At 43.1% G+C, this 15077-nt stretch overlaps 1 protein-coding gene across 4 annotated transcripts in view; it reads left to right on the forward strand.

Annotated features, from left to right (window-relative positions):
* ATXN1 (ataxin 1) overlaps positions 1-15077 on the forward strand; it is a 234641-nt gene that overhangs the window by 141527 nt on the left and 78037 nt on the right. For all 4 annotated transcript variants that reach the window (XM_081325120.1, XM_081325124.1, XM_081325122.1 and 1 more), the window contains exon 6: positions 4161-4257. The gene's annotated coding sequence lies outside the window, so the exon portion shown is untranslated. The remainder of the gene's footprint in view (positions 1-4160; positions 4258-15077) is intronic.

Below are 15077 nucleotides of genomic sequence, written 5' to 3' on the forward strand. Positions count from 1 at the left end.
TTATCTCTCCCACCTTTCCCTATCTCTCATCCTTCACAGGTGCGTCTCACCCATCAGACACATTTTTAAACACATTTTTCCCTTCTCATATGGGGGGTGGGCAGCAACAAGGGAAGAAGACAAAGGCAAGGCATCAGCAGTTGTTGTCTACACTTGCAGTTACCCAGATACAGGAAGTGGTGGCTTGCAGTGGTAGTGGAGGGAACTCAGCAGTGAAACAGGAGTTGAACCTGGTAGATTTATGTTAGATACAATTATAAAAAGTTATGAGCAGAACAGATGATAATGCAAGCAAGGGGGTGGGGGTGAGGTAGACTAGCATCTTAACTGTGGCCTTTACTTACTGACTGTTGTCCTTGCATCATTCTGACCTCTGCCCTGGCTCTAATGGCTTTTGTATATAGTTGTGGACCTTTCTTTGCAGCTGTTAATGTACAGTAACAGGGTGCTAAGACACATGTTCGTGCATTTTGAGATGCTGCTTCAGGCACAGTAGGTGGCCATGTGCTTTCCAAGTGAAAAACAAGCAGGCAAGCAATTGACTTCAGTGTGAGCTTACTTCAGTGTGCAAAATGTTTATTTTGTTATCTTACCTTTTCTGAATTACTCCATTAAAAAGTTTGTGACATATTTATGCAAAGCATACGTGTGTAGTGGTTTTTGAAACAACGAGACATCCCCCATAATGTGTGTATTACAAAACTTAGCTCATAGCCCCGTTAACTTGTCCTTTTTTAAAAAAAAAAATCTTCCATTTTTTAGAGAAAGTGCTGAATTCTTAGAATAGGATAATTCAGATAGGGAATTATTGTTATTGTAACACCTGGTTGTTTCAATAAAAGCATCAAAGGTCTCAGTATTAAAGGATGGACTTGCTGAATGATGCTTTTTGTTTCTTGAGCAGAAGGCCGTTTAATTGGAGAGGTGACAAATAGCTTCTTAAAAGAGACAATACTGCAGAACAGCAGACTTGCTTCAGCTGCAGACTAAGAGAAAAAAAATGAAGACTGGGGCTAAGGAGAGCAAGGGAAGAAGATGAGTGAAAACAAATTAGAAAGCGTTTGCAGGTCCTTAGGAAGAACAGAATGACAGAGTTGGATGGGACATTGGAGGTTTTCTAGTCCAACCCCCTGCTCAAACCATTCCAAACAAATGGCTGTCCAAACTCTTCTTAAAAATCTCCAGTGATGGAGCACCTACAACTTCTGAAAGGAAGCCATTCCGCTGATTAATTTTTGTATTCCTCAGGAAATTTCTCCTTGTTTCTGAGTTGGTTCTCTCCTCGATTAAATTAGTTCTCTTCTTGATTAATAATAGATGGAAAAAAGTTTTAAACAGGAGAGAGAAAGACACTTGAAGAAAACCATGATTTTGACTCATCCCAGTCTCATTGACAAGAATGATTCTGTACAAGTTTATTCCATGTTAGAGTAAGATGAAGTCAATCATGTTTTAAAGCAAATTGAATTGAATTTTGCCCCATTTTACGACCTTTCTTGCCACAGTTATCAAATGAATCACTGCCGTAGTTAAGTTAGTAACACGACTGTTAAGGGAATCTGGCTTCCCCATTGACTTTGCTTGTTGAAAGGTTGCTAAAGGTGATCATATGACCCTGGGACACTGCAACTGTCATAAATATGAGTCAGTTGTCAAGCATCTGAATTTTGCTCCTGTGACTGTAGGGATGCCGCTGCATAAGTGTGTAAAACAGTCTTAAGTTTCTTTTTTCAGTGCCATTGTAACTTTGAACGGTCACTAAACAAATGGTTGTAAGCTGAGAACTACCTGTATACGTGCTTGTTTAAAATATTCCAAACATTTTTGGAATAGAAATAACATAGAACAACTCTTAAAATTAATCAAATGCAGGCTTCCTTGCTTAGGGCAAATTCCCTATTAGGGAATTGATCATTTTAATCTAAGAATTTGCTTTATATGAAAAAGCAAAGGCTATTGCAATTTCTGCAATAAATGCTTCTTTCCACATAAAACTGAACATTTTCCTGCTGAAAACATCAGAACACATTTACCATTATTTTGTGAGATTGTTCTATTTGTATCCTGTTTCCCATTTATTTGCTTACCTCCAATAGCTACTACTGTTAAAAGATCAAAATGTCTTATCCAAAGAAAAGAACTCTTCTAATACTAGAAACAAAGGGGGAAATGTTGCATCACCGTGAAGCTAGTGAAAGATCCTTACCCCTAAGACAGTGGTGGAGAACCTATCGCATGTGTGCCAGAGGCGGCACTCAGAGACTTCTCTGTGGACATGTGCACCATTGCCCCAGCCCCATCTCCCCCTGTGGCCTCCTCCTCACCTGCTTGCTTACTTCTGATTCAAAAGAAGATGTTGTCTAGCAGAAGCTGCTACAATCAATTGCATCAGAGGATTTGTTTAGATCAGGGGCCTTCAAACCTGGCCCTTTTATGACTTGTGGACTTCAACTTATGGCTGGCTGAGGAATTCTGGGAGTTGAATTCCATAAGTCATAAAAGGGCCAAGTTTGAAAACCCCTGGTTTAGATAGAAGACAAAACTGTGACTAGATGATCTTTTGACATGAGTTGCCCTTGAGGATTATCCTTTGGGACAAGAGTCCTGAGAGAACAAGACAAGAAATCGGTCCTTGATCAAAGGAATGTGCTCTTTTTTTCTGTCTTACTTCTTACCGAATACTTTTTCAAGTCAAGCCAACTAGAAATGTAATTAGACAGCGAGTTGTGCTGTGCCAGATATAATCCTGATATTGCAGCATTCAGGTTGTACAGTATTTTCCTTGTGGCTCTTATCTGGGCCTAGTATTCTTTTTCCTCTCTCAGATCAATAAATATCTTAACAACTCATGCTTTAAGTGTTTCCATTCTGTTTTCTAAATCTGTTCAGAATAGATGTACTAGGCTAATTTAACTAGTGGTGAAAAGATGCAATATGGGCTTTTAGGTTCATAATTTTTGACTACGTAGAAAGTAATAGACCTATTATTCATTGTAAATGCAGATTGCTTCTATAGTACATTTAGTTAGCTATGAACTCACAGCTCTTGTTTAAAAAAAACTGTAAATGTAGAACTTTTTGCTTTAAGCTTTCTAGTGTGCTTATATCTCTGTATTTAAGATACTTGAGAGGAAAATAATTTGACATGATTTGAGGGTTAATTTCTACTTTAACTTTTGGAAGGTTTTGATATATTCACCAGCAAAAATTATTGAGCCTTTTATATTTCTTATAAGTAGAAAGCAAAATATTGGTCTATTAAAAATTAACTCAGATCATGTAAAAAACCAAGCCATACAGAATGTTCCTGATTAGAAATTCAAGGTAGGAATTGGTGAGCACACTATATTGAATGCTTCTTAAATAATGTTGCAGATTATAGTTTGTATTTGTGTGTTTAAATGGCAAGTATGAATTACGTACAAATAGAAATGTTCACATCACAGTAAAATTGTATAGTGTATAGATGAAATAGGGATGAAAATTGTACAATGTTACCTGGCCTCCAAACAATTCAGACTGTGCATAGTTTTGTATGTGGGTAGACCTTTTAATCCATATATATTAAAGGAATACATAGAGAAAATATAAAGCCTATTCTTGTAGATTTCTTTACTGAATGATTGTTCTACACACACATTTATATACACATGAGTGTTTTTACGACATGTTTAAAAGTAGAAAACAAAAAACGTGGATTAGAAATTGTAAATTAATACAGTTTAGTTTGTATCTTTTGAAACAAGGATTTTAAGAGTGCTTTGAAGTGAGTCTTCAGCTCCAGTTATTCAAAATCCATTGATTTTTAGAAATTTGTTGAAACTTTGCTATTAGGACTTAGACTTATATACCGCTTCACAATGCTTTACAGCCCTCTCTAAGCATTTACAAAGTGAACATATTGCCCCCAACAATCTGGGTCCTCATTTTAACGACCTCAAAAAGATGGAAGGTTGAATCAAACTTGAGCTGGTGAGAATCGAACTGCTGAACTCTCGGCAATAGCTTCTCATCAGAATTAGCCTGCAATACTGCATTCTAACCATTTCGCCACCACAGCTCCCTCTCTCTGTCTCTATTACTATTATATATAATTATATAACATAATAATATTTTTCCTTGCCTTATTTCTCACTACTTTTTAATTTTTTACTTGACAGAAGCACTATTGATGGACCTGTTGGCTATTCAGTAACATCTGCAAATTCTGCAAGTGGAAGCATAATCTGGGATATCCAGAAGACAGCAGTGAATGGGGTGAGTAAACTATACAATAATGGTTTTTGAACACCACCTTTGTAACTATATTTGACATTAGGTCATCTGAATCAGAAGGAGGGCAGATGCTACATTTCTGTTATTTACACATGATAATAATCTTCAATGATTTGGCAATATGCAGAGGACATTGTCTAGACATCTAATGTATCAGTTTGCTTCTAATGTCATGATGGTTCCTTATGAAAGGTATTTTTCTTTGTATATTTGTAACCAAGAGAATAGTTAAAGTTATATGTTTTAAATATTCACAGAACAATCTTTTGGACAGTTCTGTTAAACAGAAGAGAAATAATACTTGAAATTTCATCCAAACATACATTATGCTAGTTGAAGAATATTACCAGTATATTTCAACAATAAAGCCTTCAAAGGAAGGTGTGGCAAAGTATGTATTATAAATATTTGTGCTTGTCTTAGCTGTCAAAATAAACATTTATTTCCTCAATATGATTTAATTCTATGACATTATTCAGAAGAGGCCATTCATAGGTACCAGTAATTCTAGACTCACATATTTATTTTGGACCTAAATTCAACGCAACTTGGAAGTAACTTCAGTTTAGAATTATAATAGGTGACCATTCTCAATAGCCAAATTTGATAATAAATTAACTTATTGTATTTCTTTGTAAAATTTATATAGGATCAGATTGGCCACTATTTTATATAATCTTCCTTTTTAATAGGAAGCACTTAAATAAATATTCTTAGGATTGGGCTGCACAGGTAACCCTAAGATTGTTTTGGGTAATATTTAAATGGCAAAGGGTGATGATGGGCTTTGCTTTAGGACAGCATTTTGCTAACAGTTCTCGGTATATGTGGCTTTACCATTATATATACACGCTAGCTTATTAATCTGTTAGAACTGGAAGATTTTGAAAAGACAACCAAAGGTCATTCAGCAATTACCCATTGGTAATTAGGAATATAATTCAGTTTAGAAAAATATATGCAACTCAGCATAAACTTCCTATATAAGAGTGATATATGCAAGTATTAACCCTTAAGAAGGAAAAAATATGTATGCACCCATTGTATAGGAGATTGCAATTTTATTTTACTTTGGTAACAACCAGGTAATATAGATTAGATTATCTATACTTAGATAATTACTTAGGAACTTTCCTGGCTGAACATGTATTCAAGTTTCCATATCCAAACCCCCATATTGAAAAGATTGCATTTAGCTCCTTGGTATATAGTTAAATCTTCTGTAATATGCATAAAGAACTTGTTATCCACAGTGCCATATGGTTTTACGTAACCATGTTTTTTTAAAGGACTCCTGATTATCCATGAAAAGTAGTTATTGTTATGTTCTGCCTGTATGTCATGGCAGAGCAACATTTCCAGATGTGTACTGCACTTCTTTTCAAGGTATAATTATCCAATTTTTTTTAAATGTGTGGTTGACAGGCTGGAACAGCAAATAATGAAGACCACTTGTAATCAGTATTCAATTTTAGGCTACTATATCATGAAATCTAAGAGAATTGAAGGGGAAAAATTTCAATTACCGTACATTTCGAAAAGTAAATGAAGAGGTTTTCTCAGTAACTTCACAAAAAGGGATAAAGTATCTCCATTTGATAAGCAGCTTTATTGCTGTGATATTTTTTTAAATATTGCAAAGTTCATTTCAGAATAGTTTGTATATACACTATGAAACTATATCCATAACTAATGCAATTTAATAGTCCTAGAATTTAGTAATTGTTTGAGAATGTCTGGCATTCTTCTGAGTACTTCCTTTCTGGCTCCCTTGGTTCTTGTTGCATTGTTTACATTATGGAATTAAAATGGTTTAACAATAATCCCCTGCTGACAGGTATAGTGAGCACCTGCTAGCCCTTTTTGTAATAAACCAGCCTTATGTGCTGGGAGGGTGTCACCTGATCCCCAAAAGCCAATAAAGGAAAAGAAGTGGTTTCTGTCAGGTTTTGAGATGGGAATAGTTTTGGGGAGTTTTGAAGAGAGTTGTTAAAAATCTGGATTGGTGTGGGAGAGTCGGGGGGGGGGTACCTTGGGCAAGGTTGGAAATTGAATTATTTCACTCTAGCAGGAATGGCATTGGGGTTTGGGGGGTTGTTTTTTATCTCCTTTTAACTGTGTTTTGTGTATGTGTGTGCGTGCGTGTGTATGTGTGTTTAACCTTGCCTTGGTTTGGCTGCTTTAATAAATTAAGTTTTGTTTAAATCTTAGAATATTCTAACATCTGCCTCAACTTGGCTAAGCTATTGATTCTCCCAAATTTTGTTTGGCTTCCCATCAGCTAGTCTTATCTAGAGGTGGGATGTGGAAGGGAGGAACTACTTTGTAACGGAGGGCTATCTGTGACAGCAAAGGTACCTATATTTCCAGCCATTGTTCAGTTGTAGGTGTGACTTAGCTCCAGAACAAAGGACCTCAAAAGAAAGTCTCACTGTTACAATAGGGAACTCTGTGAATTGTAGTTTAAAAGATGGTCAATAAAACCCCATATCTTGCAATGTAGAATTCCCAGAATTCCCAGAATTCTACATTGATTGATATAAATCAATATAAATTGATATAAATATAAATTGATGTAAATATTAATATAAATATATACATTGATATAAATTGATATAAATCCATAATGATTGGCAGGTCCAGTCATTGACTAACGACCTATGAAGCTTGTGTCATGCTGCTGCTTGCACTAGCTGGCAGACTTCGTAACACTCCCTTTCCCCTAGGCCAGGGATAGGCAACCTCGGCTCTTTTATGACTCATGGACTTCAACTCCCAGTATTCCTGAGCCGGCTGGCTCAGGAATTCTGGGAGTTGAAGTCCATGAGTCATAAAAGAGCCGAGGTTGCCTACCCCTGCCCTAGGCTTAGAGTGTTCCTGTTAATTATTTCATCAGCACTGCATGGCAACAATAGAATCCTGAGAGTATGGCAAAAGTCTTTATGCAAGAATGTTAAACAATTTATTAGTTTACATTTTACAGGCAATTTGAAATGTGGGGAGCAGTTCTGACTTAGGACTGTACAGTTGTTTGAGAATTGTCAGCTCTTTTCCTTGACAGAATAAATGGAAAGTTTTCTGACAATTTAAAACTCCAAAATCGTTTGCTTCCCCAGAATTGTAGGCTGTGAAAGAACCTTTTGCCTCTCTTTTATAAGCAACACACTTCTGTGTACCACCTCATATACTTAAGGATGGGGTCAACATGTGTTTAGAAAAGACAATGACTTATTCTCAGGCATTCTTGATTAAGAAGCATAGAAGACAGCTGTTGCTTTCATTTACTGTAAATCGGCATAATGCAGAAGGCAACCTGTATAGTAGGGTTCAAAGGACTACAAGATCTTTGTCAAAATAATAACTATTTAGCATCAATGAATTACCGGTATTAGCATGTTTTATTAATTGGTTTCTATTTTGTGCTTCTGTTGCAGAACCACTGTCTTCTGATATTTTCATAACAGCCACTCTAAGAGCTATTTTGAGGTTCTTTGGTAACCTAACACAGCAAGGAATATTAGAGTTGCTGAGCTTTCATTCTTTTGAAATAGATATGAGGCAAACTAAATCAGTGAGGAAAAAATGCAAGATTGCAACTTGCTTTATTTTTGTTCTTTATTCCCAAACCATCTAAGAACAAAAGGGTTGATATTCATTTATATATATTTGGAATGTGAATGAGAATAAGAACATATTTTACCTCTGAAGTAAGATGCAGTTGTTACTAGCAGGAAGGAATTTGTGGTTCAACTAATAATTGTTCATTGCATCGAAAATGTAGCACCCCCTTTTAAAAAATTGTATGTTGAGTTTCTCATTGCTTTAAAAAATAATACATTCTGTTTCTAGAAAATTGTCTTTTGGCCATAAGCCCCGTGGAAGTAGATTAGTCAGGTTCCTAAATAGATACAATTATAATCAAGTGATAAATCTTAGTTTTGAAACTGGATAATTATGGAGTTCCTCATTTTGCTTTCTTTTTTACTTTTGAATCAAGAGAAATTCTGTTAAAAAAAGGGGGATCACCCAAGGCTGTAATGTATTCAACCTTTTTTTGTGAAGACTTTGCATTAAAATCCAAATAGAGAATTATGATTATAGATTAGCTTTTCCAATATGATTAATCTTTAACTGCACTTCTCTTTTACCCCAGCTGCAGGAATATTATAGTATTACAATTTATTAAAAGAAAATGGAGATGTTTGATTTAGTCTTCGATTATGATTTCACAATTGATTTGAATAGTGAAAGTTGCATTGTGACTATCAGAAACTATTCTTTCACTGTAGTTTGTGCTCAGTATTATTGAACAATATTGGTTTGGGGGATGTTCCATCTACAAAAATTGTAGATTTCAATCTGCAAGATACTGAGTTGGAAAGAAAAATGGGTGATAATGGATTTTGCATTTTTGTGAAACTTAACAATAAGTGAAGTAGGAATAACTATTACAAGATAGTCTTGAACTAAGTAGCATTTAATGCCAGCCAAACAGTCCCATTTTTCAATTTGCTATAGTTGGCACCTATCCAAAAATAGGTTACTATTATTGATGCATGAGAGGAAAGCAGTCACATTCCATCCAATCTTTATGAAAAAAAAGTCTGTTGAAAATAGTATGTTTCCTTATGACTATTCCAGGTGTGCTTCTGTTATTAAAATATCTGCTGTATCCTTAAGTTTGAGTAGGAAGTCTACGGTATCCTATGAACACTTCATGGTATTAGAGGTGTCTTTATTTCATCAGAATAAAGTCTTATTTCTTATTATATTAGATACTGTAGTTAGAGTTATAGATACCAATAATATTTCAGAGTGGTCTATGCCACAGAGCAGGGGTCTTCAAACTTGGCCCTTTTATGACTTGTGGACTTCAAGCTGGCTGAGGAATTCTGAGAGTTGAAGTCTACAAGTCATAAAAGGGCCAAGTTTGAAGACCCCTACCATAGAGGCTAGAAAGAAAACACAGAAGACATAAACGGCTACATTGATTGCGCTTGGATAGTTACTTAGCTAATAAAAATAAAATGGGTAGGTGATACAAATATGCCATTGTTCTTCAGATGTCTAGGACAAATTCTTAAAGCTCCATTTCACATATAAATAGAAATGGTAATGATTTAGAAACTTGTAGGCTGCCCAACTACTAACAATTCTGGGCGGTTCACAACAATAAAATAAAGACATTACAATAAAATCAATAAAAGGTAAAAGATGGCAGGCATAACAGTGAAGGTCCCCCTCACCAAAGACCTGGGTTGAAAGGTAGGGTTTCACCACTCTTCTGAATAATAGCATAGTGGTGACCATCAGGGTGAATCTGATTCCAAAAGGTAGGCATTACTACGGAGAAGGTATGCTTCCAGGTTCCTGATAGTAGAAGTCGTTTTATTGAAGGAAGCTGGAGTACACCAACTCTGCAAGTTCAAAGTGAGAGAGCTCTGTGACTGCTGTGGAACTCTTAACCTGCCCCACAGTCAATGTAACAAGGTGGTAGATTGAAATCACCGAGGTCTAACAATCTTGGGGACTCTTTTACCAGCAGCAATGGAATCCAGCAGCTAAGACAAGGATGCTAGTGGGTAGCAGAGAGGATGGTTCACCAGCAGCACGTCCTCCTCTATTTCCAGTAAATCTCTAATTTCAGTGAGGCTCAGTCTAATCAGCTATCTTCTACTCACAAAATCCCCTGGATCAAAATTGTATTCCTGACTCTTTTATAATAGTTCACTTTATTTTGTGAACATTGGTGTATTAAATTGGTGGAGCAGTGGGCTAATGCCTCCTTAAGTAACACCAGCTGCCTGCAATTAGTGCAGGTTCGAGTCCCACCAGGCTCAAGGTTGACTCAGCCTTCCATCCTTGCGAGGTAGGTAAAATGAGGACCCAGATTGTTGGGGGCAATAAGCTGACTTTGTAATAATGCCGCTTGGGGGGGGGGCGAAAGCCCTAATAAGCAGGCATATACATAGAATGAAGGCTATTGCTAAGCACATTGATTTGTGCTTTAAATTGTAAGCCGCCCTGAGTCTTCGGAGAAGGGCGGGATATAAATGGGATTAAAAATAAAAAAATAAAAAAATTACCAGGAATCTAATAAAGATTTGGCCACAGTTGAGGCCAAAATGTATGTTACTAAGTGAAACATTTGTTAAGTGAGTTTTGCCCATTTTACGACTTTTCTTTGACACAATTGTTAAGTGAATCGTTGCATTTTTAAAGTTAGTAACATGGTTGTTAAGTGAATCTGGATTCCCCATTGATTTTGCCTATCATAAGTTTGCAAAAGCTGATCACGTGACCCTGGGACACCACAACTGTTATAAATATGAACCAGTTGCCAAGCATCTGAAGTTTGATCATGTGACCAAGGGGATGCTGCAAGGGTCGTAAATATATAAAATGGTCGTAAGTTACTTTTTTCAGCACTGTTGTAACTGTCGCGCCCCGCGGGCTCGACGCCCAGCGGCGCCACGGGCGCGACACTTACCGGCGCCGGCTTCACCTGCTCCTAGCACTGACGTCCTCGGTGGGGCCCGGGCCGAGAGAACACCCCAACGGCTGCGGCAGCAACAACGGCCTCCACACGTGCACGCCGAGCCGGCTGGAGCCCCGACGGTGCGCGCGTGCGTCGTGCAGCCCGGCCCCGCCCTGCCGGCTACGGTGGCCTCGCAGCGACCTGGGCCCAGCTTTGTCCTGCCGGCTACGGTAGCCTCACAGGGTCATGGGCCCAAAACAGCTTGCGGTGCTGGCGGGTGCTGGCCCAAAACCTTGCGGTGCTGGCGGGCGGGGCCCACGGCAGCGGAGCCCGTTTGCAAAACAAGAGGACTGGGGGCTCGCCAGCCTTGCGAAAGGGGGGCAAGCGGCAGGGGGAAGCTGTGTTTGCAACAGGAGGAAAGGTGCCGGGACCAGGGACGGAGGTGGGGGTGGTGTCTAGCGGCGACGGGACGAGCGTTCGCGAGGAAACTCACCTGGGAGGTGGAGGGTGCCGGGTGGCGGGATGTGTCGCAAAGGGAGGTGTTTGGGAGAAACAGGAGTTAAGTAGGGGATGGGCGGAAGTGGGTGCGGCCGGGTGGGGCGTGGGTGTGTACATGCAATGTGTATTTAACAGCGTTGGATGCGGGTAGCAGCCAACGCTGGCTTTGTTCCGTTTGAAGATCGTTTGCTTTTGCTTATTAAACCGTTTTGGAAACTCAGCTTTCGTCTCGGTTGCTTGAATCTCCTGCTCTCCGGACGAGGTTTGAGAGAAAGCCAGCGTTTCTCACCCTTTCATTTTTCCCTTCCGAGCGACAAGTGGGTGAGTTGTATGGCGGAGGGATCGCAGGGGCCCGCCTCGGCGGCTGCTTCGGAGATGGAGGTCGGGCCTGAGATGGGGGCCGGGGCTGGTGTAGCCTCCCCCAGGCCAGTGGATGTGGGAGAGGTCGTGCTCCCGGCGGTTCGGCCTAGGCAGCGGCCATCGTTGCTCGAGGATCGCTTGGTGGAGCCAAGGGAGGCAGGGGCCCAGAGCCACGGCAGAGGGAGGAGGCCGGGTCTTGCCCTGGGCCAAAGAGGATATGAGGAGGCCCACGAACCTCGGCTGAGGGGTCCTTCATTAGCATGGAGGGAGCGCTGCCTTGTGGAGGACGAGGGGGAGGAGTGGAGTTATTCCACCACCCCTGGTAACCGGACTATGGACATTCTGCGAACCAGGTTCGGGGAGGCTGGTGGCCAGGAACCGGGCCAATGGTCCCCTGCCGGGGCTCCGCCTTTGGATGCACCATCCCACCTGAACCAACCTGGTCTGGGCATGCCTCGTGAGGGCTCTGCTCCTGTAGGCCTCGGGCGAGGTGCTGCAGGGTTGTGGTCAGGGACGGACGACAGGCCCGGGCAGTCGACAACACGGCTAGTTGGAGCCTCTCCTGTGCTGGGCCCGCAAGTGGCTTCGTGGGGACCAGGAGTGGTATGGGGACCTCCACCTTTGTCAGTTACTTATGATGGCCACCCTGACCGCCTGGCGATGTTCCTGGGCCAGGTGATAGGACATATGGACCAGTATGCCCAGGCTTACGTGTCCCAGCGGGCTATGGTGGTGGCAGTAACAGCTTGCCTGCAAGGGGAGGCAGCGGCTTGGGCAGCTGATTTATACAGCGACCACGCTCGGGAGCTCGGGGATGTTGGCCTGTTTTTGGAGTCGTTGCGGGCTCGTTTCGAGGACATTTCCCGGGTGCAGCGGGCCGAAGCCGACATCCTTTCTCTACGGCAGCGAGGTCGATCTGCGCTGGAGTACGTGAGGGAGTTCCGTAAGGTGGCCGGGAAGTTGCGTTCGTGGCCGGAGCGTCTTCTTGTCCACCATTTTAGGGCTGGCATGGACGGGGCTCTCCGTCGAGCTTGTGTGGTCCGCGGCGTTCCAGCATGGCTGCAGGAGTGGTACCGTGTGGCCGTGGAGCTGGACGTGGGTTTGCAGGACGTGCGAGGCCGGTTTGAACCTCCTTCTGGAAGCCGACGGCCGGCCGAGAACACGAAAGTGGCAGAGCCATCTGTAGCAGCGTCTACACGGCCTTCCTCCCAGCCAGCACGGGCTGCTCCGAGGTGTTTCAGATGTGACCAGCCAGGACACCGGGCAGTCGATTGCCCTCTGCCTCCTGCCCGGCCAGCCCCTGTTTCCCCAGCACGGGGGACCGGGACTCGGAGATCCATGGAGCGGACACGGGCCGCTCACCAACTAGGCGGAGATGTCTCCAGACCAGCTGCTCCTGTTCGGGTGGAGACGCCGGTAGAAACACAGCCTCCTCCGTACGAGAGTCCAGAGGAACAGGATCTAGACGAAGATCCGATGGTAAGTGCTCCGGTTTGTCCTTTTGTATTCACTGTGGTGCTGGTCAGTCCCCGCACCAGTCAGAGAACGGCATATAAAGCCCTCGTAGACTCAGGTAGCACACGGTGCCTAATGAGCCAAGCGGTGGTAGCAAGGCTGGGAGTCACGGTGAAGCGACTAACTAGCCCGCTACGCTTTCAACAGGTGGACGGGTCTCTTTTGGGGGGGCACCTGTTACTCACGTCACTGAGCCGATCCGATTGGAGATGGGCGATCACTGGGAGACTTTACGGTTTATAGTGGTGCCTTCTATGACCGAGGCGGTTATTTTGGGGCTCACATGGTTGGATCGGTGGGGTCCTACGATCTGGTGGGAGGGGGGTAGCCGCCATCTCCGGTTGGGGTTGGGCCCACAACCTCCGCGAGAGCACGCATTCTTGGGACCACTACACACGGGGGAACGGGAGAGGGTCTGTGCGGGTGGGTTAGCGCAAGAGGCTCAAGTACCCCGTGAATACTCTGACCTGTTGGACGTCTTCAATGAACGGGAGTGCGACACGCTACCACCTCATCGCTCCACGGACTGCGCCATTGAGCTGGAAAAGGGTGCTAGGCTACCAAAACCCCGGATGTACGCCATGTCCCCGAAAGAAATGCAGGAACTCCGGCGGTACATCGATAAGAACCTGGAGCGGGGATTCATCCAGCCAGCACGGTCTAGGATGGCGGCGCCCGTGCTGTTTCGCGAGAAAAAGGATGGTGGGCTTAGACTGTGCGTGGACTATCGCGGTGTGAACGCGGTGTGCGTTGAGCACCTTTACCCGCTTCCACTAATGAAAGATCTGTTGGCCCACCTGGCTAAAGGTCGGGTTTTTACCAAACTAGACCTCAGGGAGGCCTATTATCGTGTCCGAATCAAAGCAGGGGACGAATGGAAGACGGCGTTCAACTGTCCTCTGGGTAGTTTCCAGTTTAGGGTGATGCCGTTTGGGCTACAGGGTGCTCCCGCCGTCTTCATGCAATTGATTAACCAGGTCTTGCATGAATTCTTATATCGTGGGGTCTTGGTTTACCTGGACGATATCCTGGTTTACACCGAGACGATGGAGGAGCACGTCACCTTGGTTAGGCGGGTATTAACGAAATTGCGGGACGCACGGCTCTTTGTGAAACTATCCAAGTGCGAGTTCCACCGGCAGCGACTTGATTATTTGGGGTACAGAATCTCTGCAGGGGGGGTAGAAATGGACCCAAAAAAGGTGGAGGCCATCCAGCAGTGGCAGGCCCCGCGGACACGGCGGCAGTTACAAGCGTTTCTAGGCTTCGCGAACTTTTATCGCCAATTCATACCCTGTTTTGCGGCCATAGCCCTGCCACTTACGGACCTTCTTCGCACACGACAACTAACCGTACGACCACGTCCTGGATTACGGGTGGGGTGGACTGCAGAGTGCCAACGAGCTTTTGATACGTTAAAAGCTCTTTTTGCTAAAGAACCAATCTTACGACACCCAAACCCTGCCCTGCCTTTCGTGGTCCAAGCCGACGCAAGCGATGTTGCCCTCGGAGCCGTCCTTCTCCAACGAAACAACGACGGGGTGCTTCAACCATGCGCTTATGCGTCTAAAAAATTGTCTCCTGCAGAACGTGCCTGGGCGATATGGGAGAAGGAGGCTTTTGCGGTACGCTGGGCATTGGAACTGTGGCGACATCATTTGGAGGGGGCTGTCCACCCGTTTGAGGTGTGGACGGATCATAAGAATCTGATGGCATTGCAGACACCCCGACGGCTGTCCCCCAAGCATGTACGGTGGGCACTGTACTTCCGTCAGTTCCGCTTCACGTTGAAATATGTTCCGGGGGGGAAGAACTTCCTGGCGGACGCGCTGTCACGTATGCCACAGTTTGAAGGGAAGAGGGAGGACGTTGTGCAAGCGCTTGTGCCTACCGGAGGTCCAGACCAGGAGGGGGACACCGCTCTAGCAGCACAGGACGAGTTCTGTGAAGA

Source organism: Vipera berus, assembly GCF_964194415.1.
Source record: "Vipera berus genome assembly, chromosome: 3".
Lineage (NCBI taxonomy): Eukaryota > Metazoa > Chordata > Lepidosauria > Squamata > Viperidae > Vipera > Vipera berus.